Raw genomic sequence first — 22,255 nt, forward strand, 5'->3', positions numbered from 1 at the left:
GATTTCGGTCCACACGTTGCACTGTACTATGTGGAAATATTACTAGATATGTAAAACTATTGATAAACTGTAGACTTTCGTCAGTACGCAATACGATAAAGACTTCCGGCTCCTCGGGCTGGTGCGAATATTTCAATGTCCCTATGTGCCAAACCGTTGGTTTGTGACAAACCTTTACGCGAACCTCGCTCGATGCGCTCGCTCGAAAACTATAGCCTAACCTAAAACCAAGCCCTCTTGCGGTCGTTATTCGATAAGGAGGCGACTTATTTCAAATTTACTAACTGTTCGGATCGGTTGTGAGGTTGGACTAGATTTTTACGAGCGAGCGGAGCGAGCGAGCTACGATTACAATTTCCACGCTATACATATACCTTATATTGCCTTGCATATATTTCCTGTTATTGCCTAATTTTGTCAGCGATATCGGACCACACGTTGCACTGCACTATGTGGAAATATTACTATTTATGTAAAGCTATTGATAAACTGTACACTTTCGTCAGTACGCAATTCGATAAGGACTTCCGGCTCCTCGGGCTGGTGCGAATATTTCAATGTCCCTATGTGCCAAACCGTTGGTTTGTGACACACCTTTACGCGACCCTCGCACGCTGCGCTCGCTCGAAAACTATCCTAACCTAACCTAACCTAGTCTAACCTAAAACCAAGCCCTCTTGCGTTCGTTATTCGATAATGAGGCGACTTATTTCAAATTTGCTAACGTGTCGGATCGGTTGTGAGGTTGGACTAGATTTATACGAGCGAGCGGAGCGAGCGAGCTACGATTAGAATTTCCAAGCTATACATATACCTTATATTGCCTTGCATATATTTCCTGTTATTGCCTAAATTTGTCAGCGATTTTGGACTGCACGTTGCACTGTACTATGTGGAACTTTTGTCAGTACGCAGTTCGATAGAGACTTCCAGCTCCTCGGGCTGGTGCGAATATTTCAATGTCCCTATGTGCCAAACCGTTGGTTTGTGACACACCTTTACGCGAACCTCGCTCGCTGCGCTCGCTCGAAAACTATAGTCTAACCTAAAACCAAGCCCTCTTGCGTTCGTTATTCGATAATGAGGCGACTTATTTCAAATTTGCTAACGTGTCGGATCGGTTGTGAGGTTGGACTAGATTTATACGAGCGAGCGGAGCGAGCGAGTTACGATTACAATTTCCACGCTATACATATACCTTATATTGCCTTGCATATATTTCCTGTAGTTGCCTAATTTAGTCAGCGATATCGGACAACACGTTGCACTGTACTATATTGAAATTTTACTATTTATGTAAAACTATTGATAAACTGTAAACTTTTGTCAGTGCGCAGTTCGATAGAGACTTCCGGCTCCTCGGGCTGGTGCGAATATTTCAATGTCCCTATGTGCCAAACCGTTGGTTTGTGACACACCTTTACGGGAACCTCGCTCGCTGCGCTCGCTCGAAAACTATAATCTAACCTAAAACCAAGCCCTCTTGCGTTCGCTATTCGATAATGAGGCGACTTATTTCAAATTTGCTAACGTGTCGGATCGGTTGTGAGGGTGGACTCGATTTATACGAGCGAGCGGAGCGAGCGAGCTACGATTACAATTTCCAAGCTATACATATACCTTATATTGCCTTGCATATATTTCCTGTAGTTGCCTAATTTAGTCAGCGATATCGGACAACACGTTGCACTGTACTATATTGAAATTTTACTATTTATGTAAAACTATTGATAAACTGTAAACTTTTCTCAGTGCGCAGTTCGATAGAGACTTCCGGCTCCTCGGGCTGGTGCGAAAATTTCAATGTCCCTATGTGCCAAACCGTTGGTTTGTGACACACCTTTAAGCGTCCCTCGCTCGCTGCGCTCGCCCGAAAACTATAGCCTAACCTAAAACCAATCCCTCTTACGTTCGTTATTCTATACGGAGGCGACTTATTTCAAATTTGCTAACCTGTCGAATCGGTTGTGAGGTTGGACTAGATTAATACGAGCGAGCGGAGCGAGCGAGCTACGATTACAATTTTCAAGCAATACATATACCTTATATTGCCTTGCATATATTTCCTGCAATTGCCTAATTTAGTCAGCGATATCGGACAACACGTTGCACTGTACTATATTGAAATTTTACTATTTATGTAAAACTATTGATAAACTGTAAACTTTTGTCAGTACGCAATTCGATAAAGGCTTGCGGTTCCTCGGGCTGGTGCGAATATTTCAATGTCCCTATCTGCCAAGCCGTTGGTTTGTGACACACCTTTACGCGTCCCTCGTTCGCTGCGCTCGCTCGTAAAACTATAGCCTAACCTAAAACCAAGCCCTCTTGCGTTCGTTATTCGGAAAGGAGGCGACTTATTTCAAATTTGCTTACGTGTCGGATCGGTTGTGAGGTTGGACTAGATTTATACGAGCGAGCGGAGTGAGCGTGCTACGATTACAATTTCCACGCTATACATATACCTTATATTGCCTTGCATATATTTCCTGTTATTGCCTAATTTTGTCAGCGATTTCGGACCACACGTTGCACTGTACTATGTGGAAATATTACTAGATATGTAAAACTATTGATAAACTGTAGACTTTCGTCAGTACGCAATACGATAAAGACTTCCGGCTCCTCGGGCTGGTGCGAATATTTCAATGTCCCTATGTGCCAAACCGTTGGTTTGTGACAAACCTTTACGCGAACCTCGCTCGATGTGCTCGCTCGAAAACTATAGCCTAACCTAAGACCAAGCCCACTTGCGGTCGTTATTCGATAAGGAGGCGACTTATTTCAAATTTACTAACTGTTCGGATCGGTTGTGAGGTTGGACTAGATTTTTACGAGCGAGCGGAGCGAGCGAGCTACGATTACAATTTCCACGCTATACATATACCTTATATTGCCTTGCATATATTTCCTGTTATTGCCTAATTTTGTCAGCGATATCGGACCACACGTTGCACTGCACTATGTGGAAGTATTACTATTTATGTAAAACTATTGATAAACTGTAGACTTTCGTCAGTACGCAATTCGATAAAGACTTCCGGCTCCTCGGGCTGGTGCGAATATTTCAATGACCCTATGTGCCAAACCGTTGGTTTGTGACACACCTTTGCGCGAACCTCGCTCGCTGCGCTCGCTCGAAAACTATAGCCTAACCTAAAACCAATCCCTCTTGCGGTCGTTATTCGATAAGGAGGCGACTTATTTCAAATTTACTAACTGTTCGGATCGGTTGTGAGGTTGGACTAGAATTTTACGAGCGAGCGGAGCGAGCGAGCTACGATTACAATTTCCACGCTATACATATACCTTATATTGCCTTGCATATATTTCCTGTTATTGCCTAATTTTGTCAGCGATAACGGACCACACGTTGCACTGCACTATGTGGAAATATTACTATTTATGTAAAGCTATTGATAAACTGTACACTTTCGTCAGTACGCAATTCGATAAGGACTTCCGGCTCCTCGGGCTGGTGCGAATATTTCAATGTCCCTATGTGCCAAACCGTTGGTTTGTGACACACCTTTACGCGACCCTCGCACGCTGCGCTCGCTCGAAAACTATCCTAACCTAACCTAACCTAGTCTAACCTAAAACCAAGCCCACTTGCGTTCGTTATTCGATATTGAGGCGACTTATTTCAAATTTGCTAACCTGTCGAATCGGTTGTGAGGTTGCACTAGATTTATACGAGCGAGCGGAGCGAGCGAGCTACGATTACAATTTTCAAGCTATACATATACCTTATATTGCATTGCATATATTTCCTGTTATTGCCTAATTTTGTCGGCCATTTTGGACTGCACGTTGCACTGTACTATGTGGAACTTTTGTCACTACGCAGTTCGATAGAGACTTCCAGCTCCTCGGGCTGGTGCGAATATTTCAATGTCCCTATGTGCCAAACCGTTGGTTTGTGACACACCTTTACGCGAACCTCGCTCGCTGCGCTCGCTCGAAAACTATAGTCTAACCTAAAACCAAGCCCTCTTGCGTTCGTTATTCGATAATGAGGCGTCTTATTTCAAATTTGCTAACGTGTCGGATCGGTTGTGAGGTTGGACTCGATTTATACGAGCGAGCGGAGCGAGCGAGCTACTATTACAATTTCCAAGCTATACATATACCTTATATTGCCTTGCATATATTTCCTGTAGTTGCCTAATTTAGTCAGCGATATCGGACAACACGTTGCACTGTACTATATTGAAATTTTACTATTTATGTAAAACTATTGATAAACTGTAAACTTTTGTCAGTGCGCAGTTCGATAGAGACTTCCGGGTCCTCGGGCTGGTGCGAATATTCCAATGTCCCTATGTGCCAAACCGTTGGTTTGTGACACACCTTTACGGGAACCTCGCTCGCTGCGCTCGCTCGAAAACTATAATCTAACCTAAAACCAAGCCCTCTTGCGTTCGTTATTCGATAATGAGGCGACTTCTTTCAAATTTGCTAACGTGTCGGATCGGTTGTGAGGTTGGACTCGATTTATACGAGCGAGCGGAGCGAGCGAGCTACGGTTACAATTTCCAAGCTATACATATACCTTATATTGCCTTGCATATATTTCCTGTAGTTGCCTAATTTAGTCAGCGATATCGGACAACACGTTGCACTGTACTATATTGAAATTTTACTATTTATGTAAAACTATTGATAAACTGTAAACTTTTGTCAGTGCGCAGTTCGATAGAGACTTCCGGCTCCTCGGGCTGGTGCGAATATTTCAATGTCCCTATGTGCCAAACCGTTGGTTTGTGACACACCTTTAAGCGTCCCTCGCTCTCTGCGCTCGCCCGAAAACTATAGCCTAACCTAAAACCAATCCCTCTTACGTTCGTTATTCTATAAGGAGGCGACTTATTTCAAATTTGCTAACGTGTCGGATCGGTTGTGAGGTTGGACTCGATTTATACGAGCGAGCGGAGCGAGCGAGCTACGGTTACAATTTCCAAGCTATACATATACCTTATATTGCCTTGCATATATTTCCTGTAGGTGCCTAATTTAGTCAGCGATATCGGACAACACGTTGCACTGTACTATATTGAAATTTTACTATTTATGTAAAACTATTGATAAACTGTAAACTTTTGTCAGTGCGCAGTTCGATAGAGACTTCCGGCTCCTCGGGCTGGTGCGAATATTTCAATGTCCCTATGTGCCAAACCGTTGGTTTGTGACACACCTTTAAGCGTCCCTCGCTCGCTGCGCTCGCCCGAAAACTATAGCCTAACCTAAAACCAATCCCTCTTACGTTCGTTATTCTATAAGGAGGCGACTTATTTCAAATTTGCTAACCTGTCGAATCGGTTGTGAGGTTGGACTAGATTTATACGAGCGAGCGGAGCGAGCGAGCTACGATTACAATTTTCAAGCTATACATATACCTTATATTGCCTTGCATATATTTCCTGCAGTTGCCTAATTTAGTCAGCGATATCGGACAACACGTTGCACTGTACTATATTGAAATTTTACTATTTATGTAAAACTATTGATAAACTGTAAACTTTTGTCAGTACGCAATTCGATAAAGACTTGCGGTTCCTCGGGCTGGTGCGAATATTTCAATGTCCCTATCTGCCAAGCCGTTGGTTTGTGACACACCTTTACGCGTCCCTCGTTCGCTGCGCTCGCTCGAAAACTATAGCCTAACCTAAAACCAAGCCCTCTTGCGTTCGTTATTCGGAAAGGAGGCGACTTATTTCAAATTTGCTAACGTGTCGGATCGGTTGTGAGGTTGGACTAGATTTATACGAGCGAGCGGAGTGAGCGTGCTACGATTACAATTTCCACGCTATACATATACCTTATATTGCCTTGCATATATTTCCTGTTATTGCCTAATTTTGTCAGCGATTTCGGACCACACGTTGCACTGTACTATGTGGAAATATTACTAGATATGTAAAACTATTGATAAGCTGTAGACTTTCGTCAGTACGCAATACGATAAAGACTTCCGTCTCCTCGGGCTGGTGCGAATATTTCAATGTCCCTATGTGCCAAACCGTTGGTTTGTGACAAACCTTTACGCGAACCTCGCTCGATGTGCTCGCTCGAAAACTATAGCCTAACCTAAGACCAAGCCCACTTGCTGTCGTTATTCGATAAGGAGGCGACTTATTTCAAATTTACTAACTGTTCGGATCGGTTGTGAGGTTGGACTAGATTTTTACGAGCGAGCGCAGCGAGCGAGCTACGATTACAATTTCCACGCTATACATATACCTTATATTGCCTTGCATATATTTCCTGTTATTGCCTAATTTTGTCCGCGATATCGGACCACACGTTGCACTGCACTATGTGGAAATATTACTCTTTATGTAAAACTATTGATAAACTGTAGACTTTCGTCAGTACGCAATTCGATAAAGACTTCCGGCTCCTCGGGCTGGTGCGAATATTTCAATGTCCCTATGTGCCAAACCGTTGGTTTGTGACACACCTTTGCGCTAACCTCGCTCGCTGCGCTCGCTCGAAAACTATAGCCTAACCTAAAACCAATCCCTCTTGCGGTCGTTATTCGATAAGGAGGCGACTTATTTCAAATTTACTAACGTGTCGGATCGGTTGTGAGGTTGGCCTAGATTTATACGAGCGAGCGGAGCGAGCGAGCTACGATTACAATTTCCACGCTATACATATACCTTATATTGCCTTGCATATATTTCCTGTAGTTGCCTAATTTAGTCAGCGATATCGGACAACACGTTGCACTGTACTATATTGAAATTTTACTATTTATGTAAAACTATTGATAAACTGTAAACTTTTGTCAGTGCGCAGTTCGATAGAGACTTCCGGCTCCTCGGGCTGGTGCGAATATTTCAATGTCCTTATGTGCCAAACCGTTGGTTTGTGACACAGCTTTAAGCGTCCCTCGCTGGCTGCGCTCGAAAACTATAGCCTAACCTAAAACCAGTCCCTCTTGCGGTCGTTATTCGATAAGGAGGCGACTTATTTCAAATTTGCTAACGTGTCGGATCGGTTGTGAGGTTGGACTAGATTTATACGAGCGAGCGGAGTGAGCGTGCTACGATTACAATTTCCACGCTATACATATACCTTATATTGCCTTGCATATATTTCCTGTTATTGCCTAATTTTGTCAGCAATTTCGGTCCACACGTTGCACTGTACTATGTGGAAATATTACTAGATATGTAAAACTATTGATAAACTGTAGACTTTCGTCAGTACGCAATACGATAAAGACTTCCGGCTCCTCGGGCTGGTGCGAATATTTCAATGTCCCTATGTGCCAAACCGTTGGTTTGTGACAAACCTTTACGCGAACCTCGCTCGATGCGCTCGCTCGAAAACTATAGCCTAACCTAAAACCAAGCCCTCTTGCGGTCGTTATTCGATAAGGAGGCGACTTATTTCAAATTTACTAACTGTTCGGATCGGTTGTGAGGTTGGACTAGATTTTTACGAGCGAGCGGAGCGAGCGAGCTACGATTACAATTTCCACGCTATACATATACCTTATATTGCCTTGCATATATTTCCTGTTATTGCCTAATTTTGTCAGCGATATCGGACCACACGTTGCACTGCACTATGTGGAAATATTACTATTTATGTAAAGCTATTGATAAACTGTACACTTTCGTCAGTACGCAATTCGATAAGGACTTCCGGCTCCTCGGGCTGGTGCGAATATTTCAATGTCCCTATGTGCCAAACCGTTGGTTTGTGACAAACCTTTACGCGAACCTCGCTCGATGCGCTCGCTCGAAAACTATAGCCTAACCTAAAACCAAGCCCTCTTGCGGTCGTTATTCGATAAGGAGGCGACTTATTTCAAATCTACTAACTGTTCGGATCGGTTGTGAGGTTGGACTAGATTTTTACGAGCGAGCGGAGCGAGCGAGCTACGATTACAATTTCCACGCTATACATATACCTTATATTGCCTTGCATATATTTCCTGTTATTGCCTAATTTTGTCAGCGATATCGGACCACACGTTGCACTGCACTATGTGGAAATATTACTATTTATGTAAAACTATTGATAAACTGTAAACTTTCGTCAGTACGCAATTCGATAAGGACTTCCGGCTCCTCGGGCTGGTGCGAATATTTCAATGTCCCTATGTGCCAAACCGTTGGTTTGTGACACACCTTTACGCGACCCTCGCACGCTGCGCTCGCTCGAAAACTATCCTAACCTAACCTAACCTAGTCTAACCTAAAACCAAGCCCTCTTGCGTTCGTTATTCGATAATGAGGCGACTTATTTCAAATTTGCTAACGTGTCGGATCGGTTGTGAGGTTGGACTAGATTTATACGAGCGAGCGGAGCGAGCGAGCTACGATTAGAATTTCCAAGCTATACATATACCTTATATTGCCTTGCATATATTTCCTGTTATTGCCTAAATTTGTCAGCGATTTTGGACTGCACGTTGCACTGTACTATGTGGAACTTTTGTCAGTACGCAGTTCGATAGAGACTTCCAGCTCCTCGGGCTGGTGCGAATATTTCAATGTCCCTATGTGCCAAACCGTTGGTTTGTGACACACCTTTACGCGAACCTCGCTCGCTGCGCTCGCTCGAAAACTATAGTCTAACCTAAAACCAAGCCCTCTTGCGTTCGTTATTCGATAATGAGGCGACTTATTTCAAATTTGCTAACGTGTCAGATCGGTTGTGAGGTTGGACTAGATTTATACGAGCGAGCGGAGCGAGCGAGTTACGATTACAATTTCCACGCTATACATATACCTTATATTGCCTTGCATATATTTCCTGTAGTTGCCTAATTTAGTCAGCGATATCGGACAACACGTTGCACTGTACTATATTGAAATTTTACTATTTATGTAAAACTATTGATAAACTGTAAACTTTTGTCAGTGCGCAGTTCGATAGAGACTTCCGGCTCCTCGGGCTGGTGCGAATATTTCAATGTCCCTATGTGCCAAACCGTTGGTTTGTGACACACCTTTACGGGAACCTCGCTCGCTGCGCTCGCTCGAAAACTATAATCTAACCTAAAACCAAGCCCTCTTGCGTTCGCTATTCGATAATGAGGCGACTTATTTCAAATTTGCTAACGTGTCGGATCGGTTGTGAGGGTGGACTCGATTTATATGAGCGAGCGGAGCGAGCGAGCTACGATTACAATTTCCAAGCTATACATATACCTTATATTGCCTTGCATATATTTCCTGTAGTTGCCTAATTTAGTCAGCGATATCGGACAACACGTTGCACTGTACTATATTGAAATTTTACTATTTATGTAAAACTATTGATAAACTGTAAACTTTTGTCAGTGCGCAGTTCGATAGAGACTTCCGGCTCCTCGGGCTGGTGCGAAAATTTCAATGTCCCTATGTGCCAAACCGTTGGTTTGTGACACACCTTTAAGCGTCCCTCGCTCGCTGCGCTCGCCCGAAAACTATAGCCTAACCTAAAACCAATCCCTCTTACGTTCGTTATTCTATACGGAGGCGACTTATTTCAAATTTGCTAACCTGTCGAATCGGTTGTGAGGTTGGACTAGATTAATACGAGCGAGCGGAGCGAGCGAGCTACGATTACAATTTTCAAGCAATACATATACCTTATATTGCATTGCATATATTTCCTGCAATTGCCTAATTTAGTCAGCGATATCGGACAACACGTTGCACTGTACTATATTGAAATTTTACTATTTATGTAAAACTATTGATAAACTGTAAACTTTTGTCAGTACGCAATTCGATAAAGGCTTGCGGTTCCTCGGGCTGGTGCGAATATTTCAATGTCCCTATCTGCCAAGCCGTTGGTTTGTGACACACCTTTACGCGTCCCTCGTTCGCTGCGCTCGCTCGTAAAACTATAGCCTAACCTAAAACCAAGCCCTCTTGCGTTCGTTATTCGGAAAGGAGGCGACTTATTTCAAATTTGCTTACGTGTCGGATCGGTTGTGAGGTTGGACTAGATTTATACGAGCGAGCGGAGTGAGCGTGCTACGATTACAATTTCCACGCTATACATATACCTTATATTGCCTTGCATATATTTCCTGTTATTGCCTAATTTTGTCAGCGATTTCGGACCACACGTTGCACTGTACTATGTGGAAATATTACTAGATATGTAAAACTATTGATAAACTGTAGACTTTCGTCAGTACGCAATACGATAAAGACTTCCGGCTCCTCGGGCTGGTGCGAATATTTCAATGTCCCTATGTGCCAAACCGTTGGTTTGTGACAAACCTTTACGCGAACCTCGCTCGATGTGCTCGCTCGAAAACTATAGCCTAACCTAAGACCAAGCCCACTTGCGGTCGTTATTCGATAAGGAGGCGACTTATTTCAAATTTACTAACTGTTCGGATCGGTTGTGAGGTTGGACTAGATTTTTACGAGCGAGCGGAGCGAGCGAGCTACGATTACAATTTCCACGCTATACATATACCTTATATTGCCTTGCATATATTTCCTGTTATTGCCTAATTTTGTCAGCGATATCGGACCACACGTTGCACTGCACTATGTGGAAATATTACTATTTATGTAAAACTATTGATAAACTGTAGACTTTCGTCAGTACGCAATTCGATAAAGACTTCCGGCTCCTCGGGCTGGTGCGAATATTTCAATGACCCTATGTGCCAAACCATTGGTTTGTGACACACCTTTGCGCGAACCTCGCTCGCTGCGCTCGCTCGAAAACTATAGCCTAACCTAAAACCAATCCCTCTTGCGGTCGTTATTCGATAAGGAGGCGACTTATTTCAAATTTACTAACTGTTCGGATCGGTTGTGAGGTTGGACTAGAATTTTACGAGCGAGCGGAGCGAGCGAGCTACGATTACAATTTCCACGCTATACATATACCTTATATTGCCTTGCATATATTTCCTGTTATTGCCTAATTTTGTCAGCGATAACGGACCACACGTTGCACTGTACTATGTGGAAATATTACTATTTATGTAAAGCTATTGATAAACTGTACACTTTCGTCAGTACGCAATTCGATAAGGACTTCCGGCTCCTCGGGCTGGTGCGAATATTTCAATGTCCCTATGTGCCAAACCGTTGGTTTGTGACACACCTTTAAGCGTCCCTCGCACGCTGCGCTCGCTCGAAAACTATCCTAACCTAACCTAACCTAGTCTAACCTAAAACCAAGCCCTCTTGCGTTCGTTATTCGATATTGAGGCGACTTATTTCAAATTTGCTAACCTGTCGAATCGGTTGTGAGGTTGCACTAGATTTATACGAGCGAGCGGAGCGAGCGAGCTACGATTACAATTTTCAAGCTATACATATACCTTATATTGCATTGCATATATTTCCTGTTATTGCCTAATTTTGTCGGCCATTTTGGACTGCACGTTGCACTGTACTATGTGGAACTTTTGTCAGTACGCAGTTCGATAGAGACTTCCAGCTCCTCGGGCTGGTGCGAATATTTCAATGTCCCTATGTGCCAAACCGTTGGTTTGTGACACACCTTTAAGCGTCCCTCGCTCGCTGCGCTCGCCCGAAAACTATAGCCTAACCTAAAACCAATCCCTCTTACGTTCGTTATTCTATAAGGAGGCGACTTATTTCAAATTTGCTAACCTGTCGAATCGGTTGTGAGGTTGGACTAGATTTATACGAGCGAGCGGAGCGAGCGAGCTACGATTACAATTTTCAAGCTATACATATACCTTATATTGCATTGCATATATTTCCTGCAGTTGCCTAATTTAGTCGGCGATATCGGACAACACGTTGCACTGTACTATATTGAAATTTTACTATTTATGTAAAACTATTGATAAACTGTAAACTTTTGTCAGTGCGCAGTTCGATAGAGACTTCCGGGTCCTCGGGCTGGTGCGAATATTTCAATGTCCCTATGTGCCAAACCGTTGGTTTGTGACACACCTTTACGGGAACCTCGCTCGCTGCGCTCGCTCGAAAACTATAATCTAACCTAAAACCAAGCCCTCTTGCGTTCGTTATTCGATAATGAGGCGACTTCTTTCAAATTTGCTAACGTGTCGGATCGGTTGTGAGGTTGGACTCGATTTATACGAGCGAGCGGAGCGAGCGAGCTACGATTACAATTTCCAAGCTATACATATACCTTATATTGCCTTGCATATATTTCCTGTAGTTGCCTAATTTAGTCAGCGATATCGGACAACACGTTGCACTGTACTATATTGAAATTTTACTATTTATGTAAAACTATTGATAATCTGTAAACTTTTGTCAGTGCGCAGTTCGATAGAGACTTCCGGCTCCTCGGGCTGGTGCGAATATTTCAATGTCCCTATGTGCCAAACCGTTGGTTTGTGACACACCTTTAAGCGTCCCTCGCTCGCTGCGCTCGCCCGAAAACTATAGCCTAACCTAAAACCAATCCCTCTTACGTTCGTTATTCTATAAGGAGGCGACTTATTTCAAATTTGCTAACCTGTCGAATCGGTTGTGAGGTTGGACTAGATTTATACGAGCGAGCGGAGCGAGCGAGCTACGATTACAATTTTCAAGCTATACATATACCTTATATTGCATTGCATATATTTCCTGCAGTTGCCTAATTTAGTCAGCGATATCGGACAACACGTTGCACTGTACTATATTGAAATTTTACTATTTATGTAAAACTATTGATAAACTGAAAAACTTTTGTCAGTACGCAATTCGATAAAGGCTTGCGGTTCCTCGGGCTGGTGCGAATATTTCAATGTCCCCATCTGCCAAGCCGTTGGTTTGTGACACACCTTTACGCGTCCCTCGTTCGCTGCGCTCGCTCGAAAACTATAGCCTAACCTAAAACCAAGCCCTCTTGCGTTCGTTATTCGGAAAGGAGGCGACTTATTTCAAATTTGCTAACGTGTCGGATCGGTTGTGAGGTTGGACTAGATTTATACGAGCGAGCGGAGTGAGCGTGCTACGATTACAATTTCCACGCTATACATATACCTTATAATGCCTTGCATATATTTCCTGTTATTGCCTAATTTTGTCAGCGATTTCGGACCACACGTTGCACTGTACTATGTGGAAATATTACTAGATATGTAAAACTATTGATAAACTGTAGACTTTCGTCAGTACGCAATACGATAAAGACTTCCGTCTCCTCGGGCTGGTGCGAATATTTCAATGTCCCTATGTGCCAAACCGTTGGTTTGTGACACACCTTTACGCGAACCTCGCTCGCTGCGCTCGCTCGAAAACTATAGTCTAACCTAAAACCAAGCCCTCTTGCGTTCGTTATTCGATAATGAGGCGACTTATTTCAAATTTGCTAACGTGTCGGATCGGTTGTGAGGTTGGACTAGATTTATACGAGCGAGCGGAGCGAGCGAGCTACGATTAGAATTTCCAAGCTATACATATACCTTATATTGCCTTGCATATATTTCCTGTTATTGCCTAAATTTGTCAGCGATTTTGGACTGCACGTTGCACTGTACTATGTGGAACTTTTGTCAGTACGCAGTTCGATAGAGACTTCCAGCTCCTCGGGCTGGTGCGAATATTTCAATGTCCCTATGTGCCAAACCGTTGGTTTGTGACACACCTTTACGCGAACCTCGCTCGCTGCGCTCGCTCGAAAACTATAGTCTAACCTAAAACCAAGCCCTCTTGCGTTCGTTATTCGATAATGAGGCGACTTATTTCAAATTTGCTAACGTGTCGGATCGGTTGTGAGGTTGGACTCGATTTATACGAGCGAGCGGAGCGAGCGAGCTACGATTACAATTTCCAAGCTATACATATACCTTATATTGCCTTGCATATATTTCCTGTAGTTGCCTAATTTAGTCAGCGATATCGGACAACACGTTGCACTGTACTATATTGAAATTTTACTATTTATGTAAAACTATTGATAAACTGTAAACTTTTGTCAGTGCGCAGTTCGATAGAGACTTCCGGCTCCTCGGGCTGGTGCGAATATTTCAATGTCCCTATGTGCCAAACCGTTGGTTTGTGACACACCTTTACGCGAACCTCGCTCGCTGCGCTCGCTCGAAAACTATAGTCTAACCTAAAACCAAGCCCTCTTGCGTTCGTTATTCGATAATGAGGCGACTTATTTCAAATTTGCTAACGTGTCGGATCGGTTGTGAGGTTGGACTAGATTTTTACGAGCGAGCGCAGCGAGCGAGCTACGATTACAATTTCCACGCTATACATATACCTTATATTGCCTTGCATATATTTCCTGTTATTGCCTAATTTTGTCAGCGATATCGGACCACACGTTGCACTGCACTATGTGGAAATATTACTCTTTATGTAAAACTATTGATAAACTGTAGACTTTCGTCAGTACGCAATTCGATAAAGACTTCCGTCTCCTCGGGCTGGTGCGAATATTTCAATGTCCCTATGTGCCAAACCGTTGGTTTGTGACACACCTTTACGCGAACCTCGCTCGCTGCGCTCGCTCGAAAACTATAGTCTAACCTAAAACCAAGCCCTCTTGCGTTCGTTATTCGATAATGAGGCGACTTATTTCAAATTTGCTAACGTGTCGGATCGGTTGTGAGGTTGGACTAGATTTTTACGAGCGAGCGCAGCGAGCGAGCTACGATTACAATTTCCACGCTATACATATACCTTATATTGCCTTGCATATATTTCCTGTTATTGCCTAATTTTGTCAGCGATATCGGACCACACGTTGCACTGCACTATGTGGAAATATTACTCTTTATGTAAAACTATTGATAAACTGTAGACTTTCGTCAGTACGCAATTCGATAAAGACTTCCGGCTCCTCGGGCTGGTGCGAATATTTCAATGTCCCTATGTGCCAAACCGTTGGTTTGTGACAAACCTTTACGCGAACCTCGCTCGATGCGCTCGCTCGAAAACTATAGCCTAACCTAAAACCAAGCCCTCTTGCGGTCGTTATTCGATAAGGAGGCGACTTATTTCAAATCTACTAACTGTTCGGATCGGTTGTGAGGTTGGACTAGATTTTTACGAGCGAGCGGAGCGAGCGAGCTACGATTACAATTTCCACGCTATACATATACCTTATATTGCCTTGCATATATTTCCTGTTATTGCCTAATTTTGTCAGCGATATCGGACCACACGTTGCACTGCACTATGTGGAAATATTACTATTTATGTAAAGCTATTGATAAACTGTACACTTTCGTCAGTACGCAATTCGATAAGGACTTCCGGCTCCTCGGGCTGGTGCGAATATTTCAATGTCCCTATGTGCCAAACCGTTGGTTTGTGACACACCTTTACGCGACCCTCGCACGCTGCGCTCGCTCGAAAACTATCCTAACCTAACCTAACCTAGTCTAACCTAAAACCAAGCCCTCTTGCGTTCGTTATTCGATAATGAGGCGACTTATTTCAAATTTGCTAACGTGTCGGATCGGTTGTGAGGTTGGACTAGATTTATACGAGCGAGCGGAGCGAGCGAGCTACGATTACAATTTCCAAGCTATACATATACCTTATATTGCCTTGCATATATTTCCTGTTATTGCCTAAATTTGTCAGCGATTTTGGACTGCACGTTGCACTGTACTATGTGGAACTTTTGTCAGTACGCAGTTCGATAGAGACTTCCAGCTCCTCGGGCTGGTGCGAATATTTCAATGTCCCTATGTGCCAAACCGTTGGTTTGTGACACACCTTTACGCGAACCTCGCTCGCTGCGCTCGCTCGAAAACTATAGTCTAACCTAAAACCAAGCCCTCTTGCGTTCGTTATTCGATAATGAGGCGACTTATTTCAAATTTGCTAACGTGTCGGATCGGTTGTGAGGTTGGACTCGATTTATACGAGCGAGCGGAGCGAGCGAGCTACGATTACAATTTCCAAGCTATACATATACCTTATATTGCCTTGCATATATTTCCTGTAGTTGCCTAATTTAGTCAGCGATATCGGACAACACGTTGCACTGTACTATATTGAAATTTTACTATTTATGTAAAACTATTGATAAACTGTAAACTTTTGTCAGTGCGCAGTTCGATAGAGACTTCCGGCTCCTCGGGCTGGTGCGAATATTTCAATGTCCCTATGTGCCAAACCGTTGGTTTGTGACACACCTTTACGCGAACCTCGCTCGCTGCGCTCGCTCGAAAACTATAGTCTAACCTAAAACCAAGCCCTCTTGCGTTCGTTATTCGATAATGAGGCGACTTATTTCAAATTTGCTAACGTGTCGGATCGGTTGTGAGGTTGGACTAGATTTTTACGAGCGAGCGCAGCGAGCGAGCTACGATTACAATTTCCACGCTATACATATACCTTATATTGCCTTGCATATATTTCCTGTTATTGCCTAATTTTGTCAGCGATATCGGACCACACGTTGCACTGCACTATGTGGAAATATTACTCTTTATGTAAAACTATTGATAAACTGTAGACTTTCGTCAGTACGCAATTCGATAAAGACTTCCGGCTCCTCGGGCTGGTGCGAATATTTCAATGTCCCTATGTGCCAAACCGTTGGTTTGTGACACACCTTTGCGCGAAACTCGCTCGCTGCGCTCGCTCGAAAACTATAGCCTAACCTAAAACCAATCCCTCTTGCGGTCGTTATTCGATAAGGAGGCGACTTATTTCAAATTTACTAACTGTTCGGAAGGGTTGTGAGGTTGGACTAGATTTATACGAGCGAGCGGAGTGAGCGAGCTACGATTACAATTTCCACGCTATACATATACCTTATATTGCCTTGCATATATTTCCTGTAGTTGCCTAATTTAGTCAGCGATATCGGACAACACGTTGCACTGCACTATATTGAAATTTTACTATTTATGTAAAACTATTGATAAACTGTAAGCTTTTGTCAGTGCGCAGTTCGATAGAGACTTCCGGCTCCTCGGGCTGGTGCGAATATTTCAATGTCCTTATGTGCCAAACCGTTGGTTTGTGACACACCTTTAAGCGTCCCTCGCTGGCTGCGCTCGAAAACTATAGCCTAACCTAAAACCAGTCCCTCTTGCGGTCGTTATTCGATAAGGAGGCGACTTATTTCAAATTTGCTAACGTGTCGGATCGGTTGTGAGGTTGGACTAGATTTATACGAGCGAGCGGAGTGAGCGTGCTACGATTACAATTTCCACGCTATACATATACCTTATATTGCCTTGCATATATTTCCTGTTATTGCCTAATTTTGTCAGCGATTTCGGAGCACACGTTGCACTGTACTATGTGGAAATATTACTAGATATGTAAAACTATTGATAAACTGTAGACTTTCGTCAGTACGCAATACGATAAAGACTTCCGGCTCCTCGGGCTGGTGCGAATATTTCAATGTCCCTATGTGCCAAACCGTTGGTTTGTGACGAACCTTTACGCGAACCTCGCTCGATGCGCTCGCTCGAAAACTATAGCCTAACCTAAAACCAAGCCCTCTTGCGGTCGTTATTCGATAAGGAGGCGACTTATTTCAAATTTACTAACTGTTCGGATCGGTTGTGAGGTTGGACTAGATTTTGACGAGCGAGCGGAGCGAGCGAGCTGCGATTACAATTTCCACGCTATACATATACCTTATATTGCCTTGCATATATTTCCTGTTATTGCCTAAATTTGTCAGCGATTTTGGACTGCACGTTGCACTGTACTATGTGGAACTTTTGTCAGTACGCAGTTCGATAGAGACTTCCAGCTCCTCGGGCTGGTGCGAATATTTCAATGTCCCAATGTGCCAAACCGTTGGTTTGTGACACACCTTTACGCGACCCTCGCACGCTGCGCTCGCTCGAAAACTATCCTAACCTAACCTAACCTAGTCTAACCTAAAACCAAGCCCTCTTGCGTTCGTTATTCGATAATGAGGCGACTTATTTCAAATTTGCTAACGTGTCGGATCGGTTGTGAGGTTGGACTAGATTTATACGAGCGAGCGGAGCGAGCGAGCTACGATTAGAATTTCCAAGCTATACATATACCTTATATTGCCTTGCATATATTTCCTGTTATTGCCTAAATTTGTCAGCGATTTTGGACTGCACGTTGCACTGTACTATGTGGAACTTTTGTCAGTACGCAGTTCGATAGAGACTTCCAGCTCCTCGGGCTGGTGCGAATATTTCAATGTCCCTATGTGCCAAACCGTTGGTTTGTGACACACCTTTACGCGAACCTCGCTGGCTGCGCTCGAAAACTATAGCCTAACCTAAAACCAATCCCTCTTGCGGTCGTTATTCGATAATGAGGCGACTTATTTCAAATTTGCTAACGTGTCGGATCGGTTGTGAGGTTGGACTCGATTTATACGAGGGAGCGGAGCGAGCGAGCTACGATTACAATTTCCAAGCTATACATATACCTTATATTGCCTTGCATATATTTCCTGTAGTTGCCTAATTTAGTCAGCGATATCGGACAACACGTTGCATTGTACTATATTGAAATTTTACTATTTATGTACAACTATTGATAAACTGTAAACTTTTGTCAGTGCGCATTTCCATAGAGACTTCCGGCTCCTCGGGCTGGAGCGAATATTTCAATGTCCTTATGTGCCAAACCGTTGGTTTATGACACACCTTTACGCGACCCTCGCTCGCTGCGCTCGCTCGAAAACTATGGCCTAACCTAAAACCAATCCCTCTTGCGGTCGTTATTCGATAAGGAGGCGACTTATTTCAAATTTGCTAACTGTTCGCATCGGTTGTGAGGTTGGACTAGATTTTGACGAGCGAGCGGAGCGAGCGAGCTGCGATTACAATTTCCACGCTATACATATACCTTATATTGCCTTGCATATATTTCCTGTTATTGCCTAATTTTGTCAGCGATTTCGGACCACACGTTGCACTGTACTATGTGGAAATATTACTATTTATATAAAACTATTGATAAACTGTAAACTTTTGTCAGTACGCAATTCGATAAGGACTTCCGGCACCTCGGGCTGGTGCGAATATTTCAATGTCCCTATCTGCCAAGCCGTTGGTTTGTGACACACCTTTACGCGTCCCTCGTTCGCTGCGCTCGCTCGAAAACTATAGCCTAACCTAAAACCAAGCCCTCTTGCGTTCGTTATTCGGAAAGGAGGCGACTTATTTCAAATTTGCTAACGTGTCGGATCGGTTGTGAGGTTGGACTAGATTTATACGAGCGAGCGGAGTGAGCGTGCTACGATTACTATTTCCACGCTATACATATACCTTATATTGCCTTGCATATATTTCCTGTTATTGCCTAAATTTGTCAGCGATTTCGGACTGCACGTTGCACTGTACTATGTGGATCTTTTGTCAGTGCGCAGTTCGATAGAGACTTCCGGCTCCCCGGGCTGGTGCGAATATTTCAATGTCCCTATGTGCCAAACCGTTGGTTTGTGACACACCTTTAAGCGTCCCTCGCTGGCTGCGCTCGAAAACTATAGCCTAACCGAAAACCAATCCCTCTTGCGGTCGTTATTCGATAAGGAGGCGACTTATTTCAAATGTACTAACTGTTCGGATCGGTTGTGAGGTTGGACTAGATTTTTACGAGCGAGCGGCGCGAGCGAGCTACGATTACAATTTCCACGCTATACATATACCTTATATTGCCTTGCATATATTTCCTGTTATCGCCTAATTTTGTCAGCGATTTCGGACCACACGTTGCACTGTACTATGTGGAAATATTACTATTTATGTAAAGCTATTGATAAACTGTACACTTTCGTCAGTACGCAATTCGATAAGGACTTCCGGCTCCTCGGGCTGGTGCGAATATTTCAATGTTCCTATGTGCCAAACCGTTGGTTTGTGACACACCTTTACGCGAACCTCGCTCGCTGCGCTCGCTCGAAAACTATAGTCTAACCTAAAACCAAGCCCTCTTGCGTTCGTTATTCGATAATGAGGCGACTTATTTCAAATTTGCTAACGTGTCGGATCGGTTGTGAGGTTGGACTAGATTTATACGAGCGAGCGGAGCGAGCGAGCTACGATTACAATTTCCAAGCTATACATATACCTTATATTGCCTTGCATATATTTCCTGTTATTGCCTAATTTTGTCAGCGATTTCGGACCACACGTTGCACTGTACTATGTGGAAATATTACTATTTATGTAAAGCTATTGATAAACTGTACACTTTCGTCAGTACGCAATTCGATAAGGACTTCCGGCTCCTCGGGCTGGTGCGAATATTTCAATGTTCCTATGTGCCAAACCGTTGGTTTGTGACACACCTTTACGCGACCCTCGCTCGCTGCGCTCGCTCGAAAACTGTAGTCTAACCTAAAACCAAGCCCTCTTGCGTTCGTTATTCGATAATGAGGCGACTTATTTCAAATTTGCTAACGTGTCGGATCGGTTGTGAGGTTGGACCAGATTTATACGAGCGAGCGGAGCGAGCGAGCTACGATTACAATTTCCAAGCTATACATATACCTTATATTGCCTTGCATATATTTCCTGTTATTGCCTAAATTTGTCAGCGATTTCGGACTGCACGTTGCACTGTACTATGTGGAACTTTTGTCAGTACGCAATTCGATAAAGACTTGCGGTTCCTCGGGCTGGTGCGAATATTTCAATGTCCCTATGTGCCAATCCGTTGGTTTGTGACACACCTTTACGCGTCCCACGCTCGCTGCGCTCGCTCGAAAACTATAGCCTAACCTAAAGCCAATCCCTCTTGCGTTCGTTATTCGATAAGGCGGCGACTTATTTCAAATTTGCTAGCGTGTCGGATCGGTTGTGAGGTTGGACTAGATTTTTACGAGCGAGCGGAGCGAGCGAGCAACGATTACAATTTCCAAGCTATACATATACCTTATATTGCCTTGCATATATTTCCTGTTATTGCCTAATTTTGTCAGCGATTTCGGACCACACGTTGCACTGTACTATGTGGAAATATTACTATTTATGTAAAGCTATTGATAAACTGTACACTTTCGTCAGTACGCAATTCGATAAGGACTTCCGGCTCCTCGGGCTGGTGCGAATATTTCAATGTTCCTATGTGCCAAACCGTTGGTTTGTGACACACCTTTACGCGACCCTCGCTCGCTGCGCTCGCTCGAAAACTATAGTCTAACCTAAAACCAAGCCCTCTTGCGTTCGTTATTCGATAATGAGGCGACTTATTTCAAATTTGCTAACGTGTCGGATCGGTTGTGAGGTTGGACCAGATTTATACGAGCGAGCGGAGCGGGCGAGCTACGATTACAATTTCCAAGCTATACATATACCTTATATTGCCTTGCATATATTTCCTGTTATTGCCTAATTTTGTCAGCGATTTCGGACCACACGTTGCACTGTACTATGTGGAAATATTACTATTTATGTGAAACTATTGATAAACTGTAAACTTTTGTCATTACGCAATTCGATAAAGGCTTGCGGTTCCTCGGGCTGGTGCGAATATTTCAATGTCCCTATGTGCCAAGCCGTTGGTTTGTGACACACCTTTACGCGTCCCTCGCTCGCTGCGATCGCTCGAAAACTATAGCCTAACCTAAAACCAAGCCCTCTTGCGTTCGTTATTCGATAATGAGGCGACTTATTTCAAATTTGCTAACGAGTCGGATCGGTTGTGAGGTTGGACTCGATTTATACGAGCGAGCGGAGCGAGCGAGCTACGATTACAATTTCTAACCTATACATATACCTTATATTGCCTTGCATATATTTCCTGCAGTTGCCTAATTTTGTCAGCGATTTCGGACCACACGTTTCACTGTACTATGTGGAAATATTACTATTTATGTAAAGCTATTGATAAACTGTACACTTTCGTCAGTACGCAATTCGATAAGGACTTCCGGCTCCTCGGGCTGGTGCGAATATTTCAATGTCCCTATGTGCCAAACCGTTGGTTTGTGACACACCTTTAAGCGCCCCTCGCTCGCTGCGCTCGCCCGAAAACTATAGCCTAACCTAAAACCAATCCCTCATACGTTCGTTATTCTATAAGGAGGCGACTTATTTCAAATTTGCTAACCTGTCGAATCGGTTGTGAGGTTGGACTAGATTTTTACGAGCGAGCGGAGCGAGCGAGCTACGATTACAATTTCCAAGCTATACATATACCTTATATTGCCTTGCATATATTTCCTGTTATTGCCTAATTTTGTCAGCGATTTCGGACCACACGTTGCACTGTACTATGTGGAAATTTTACTATTTATGTAAAACTATTGATAAACTGTAAACTTTTGTCAGTACGCAATTCGATAAAGACTTGCGGTTCCTCGGGCTGGTGCGAATATTTCAATGTCCCTATGTGCCAAGCCGTTGGTTTGTGACACACCT

The sequence above is a fragment of the Bombus terrestris genome, unplaced genomic scaffold, assembly GCF_910591885.1.
Source record: "Bombus terrestris unplaced genomic scaffold, iyBomTerr1.2, whole genome shotgun sequence".
NCBI lineage: Eukaryota > Metazoa > Arthropoda > Insecta > Hymenoptera > Apidae > Bombus > Bombus terrestris.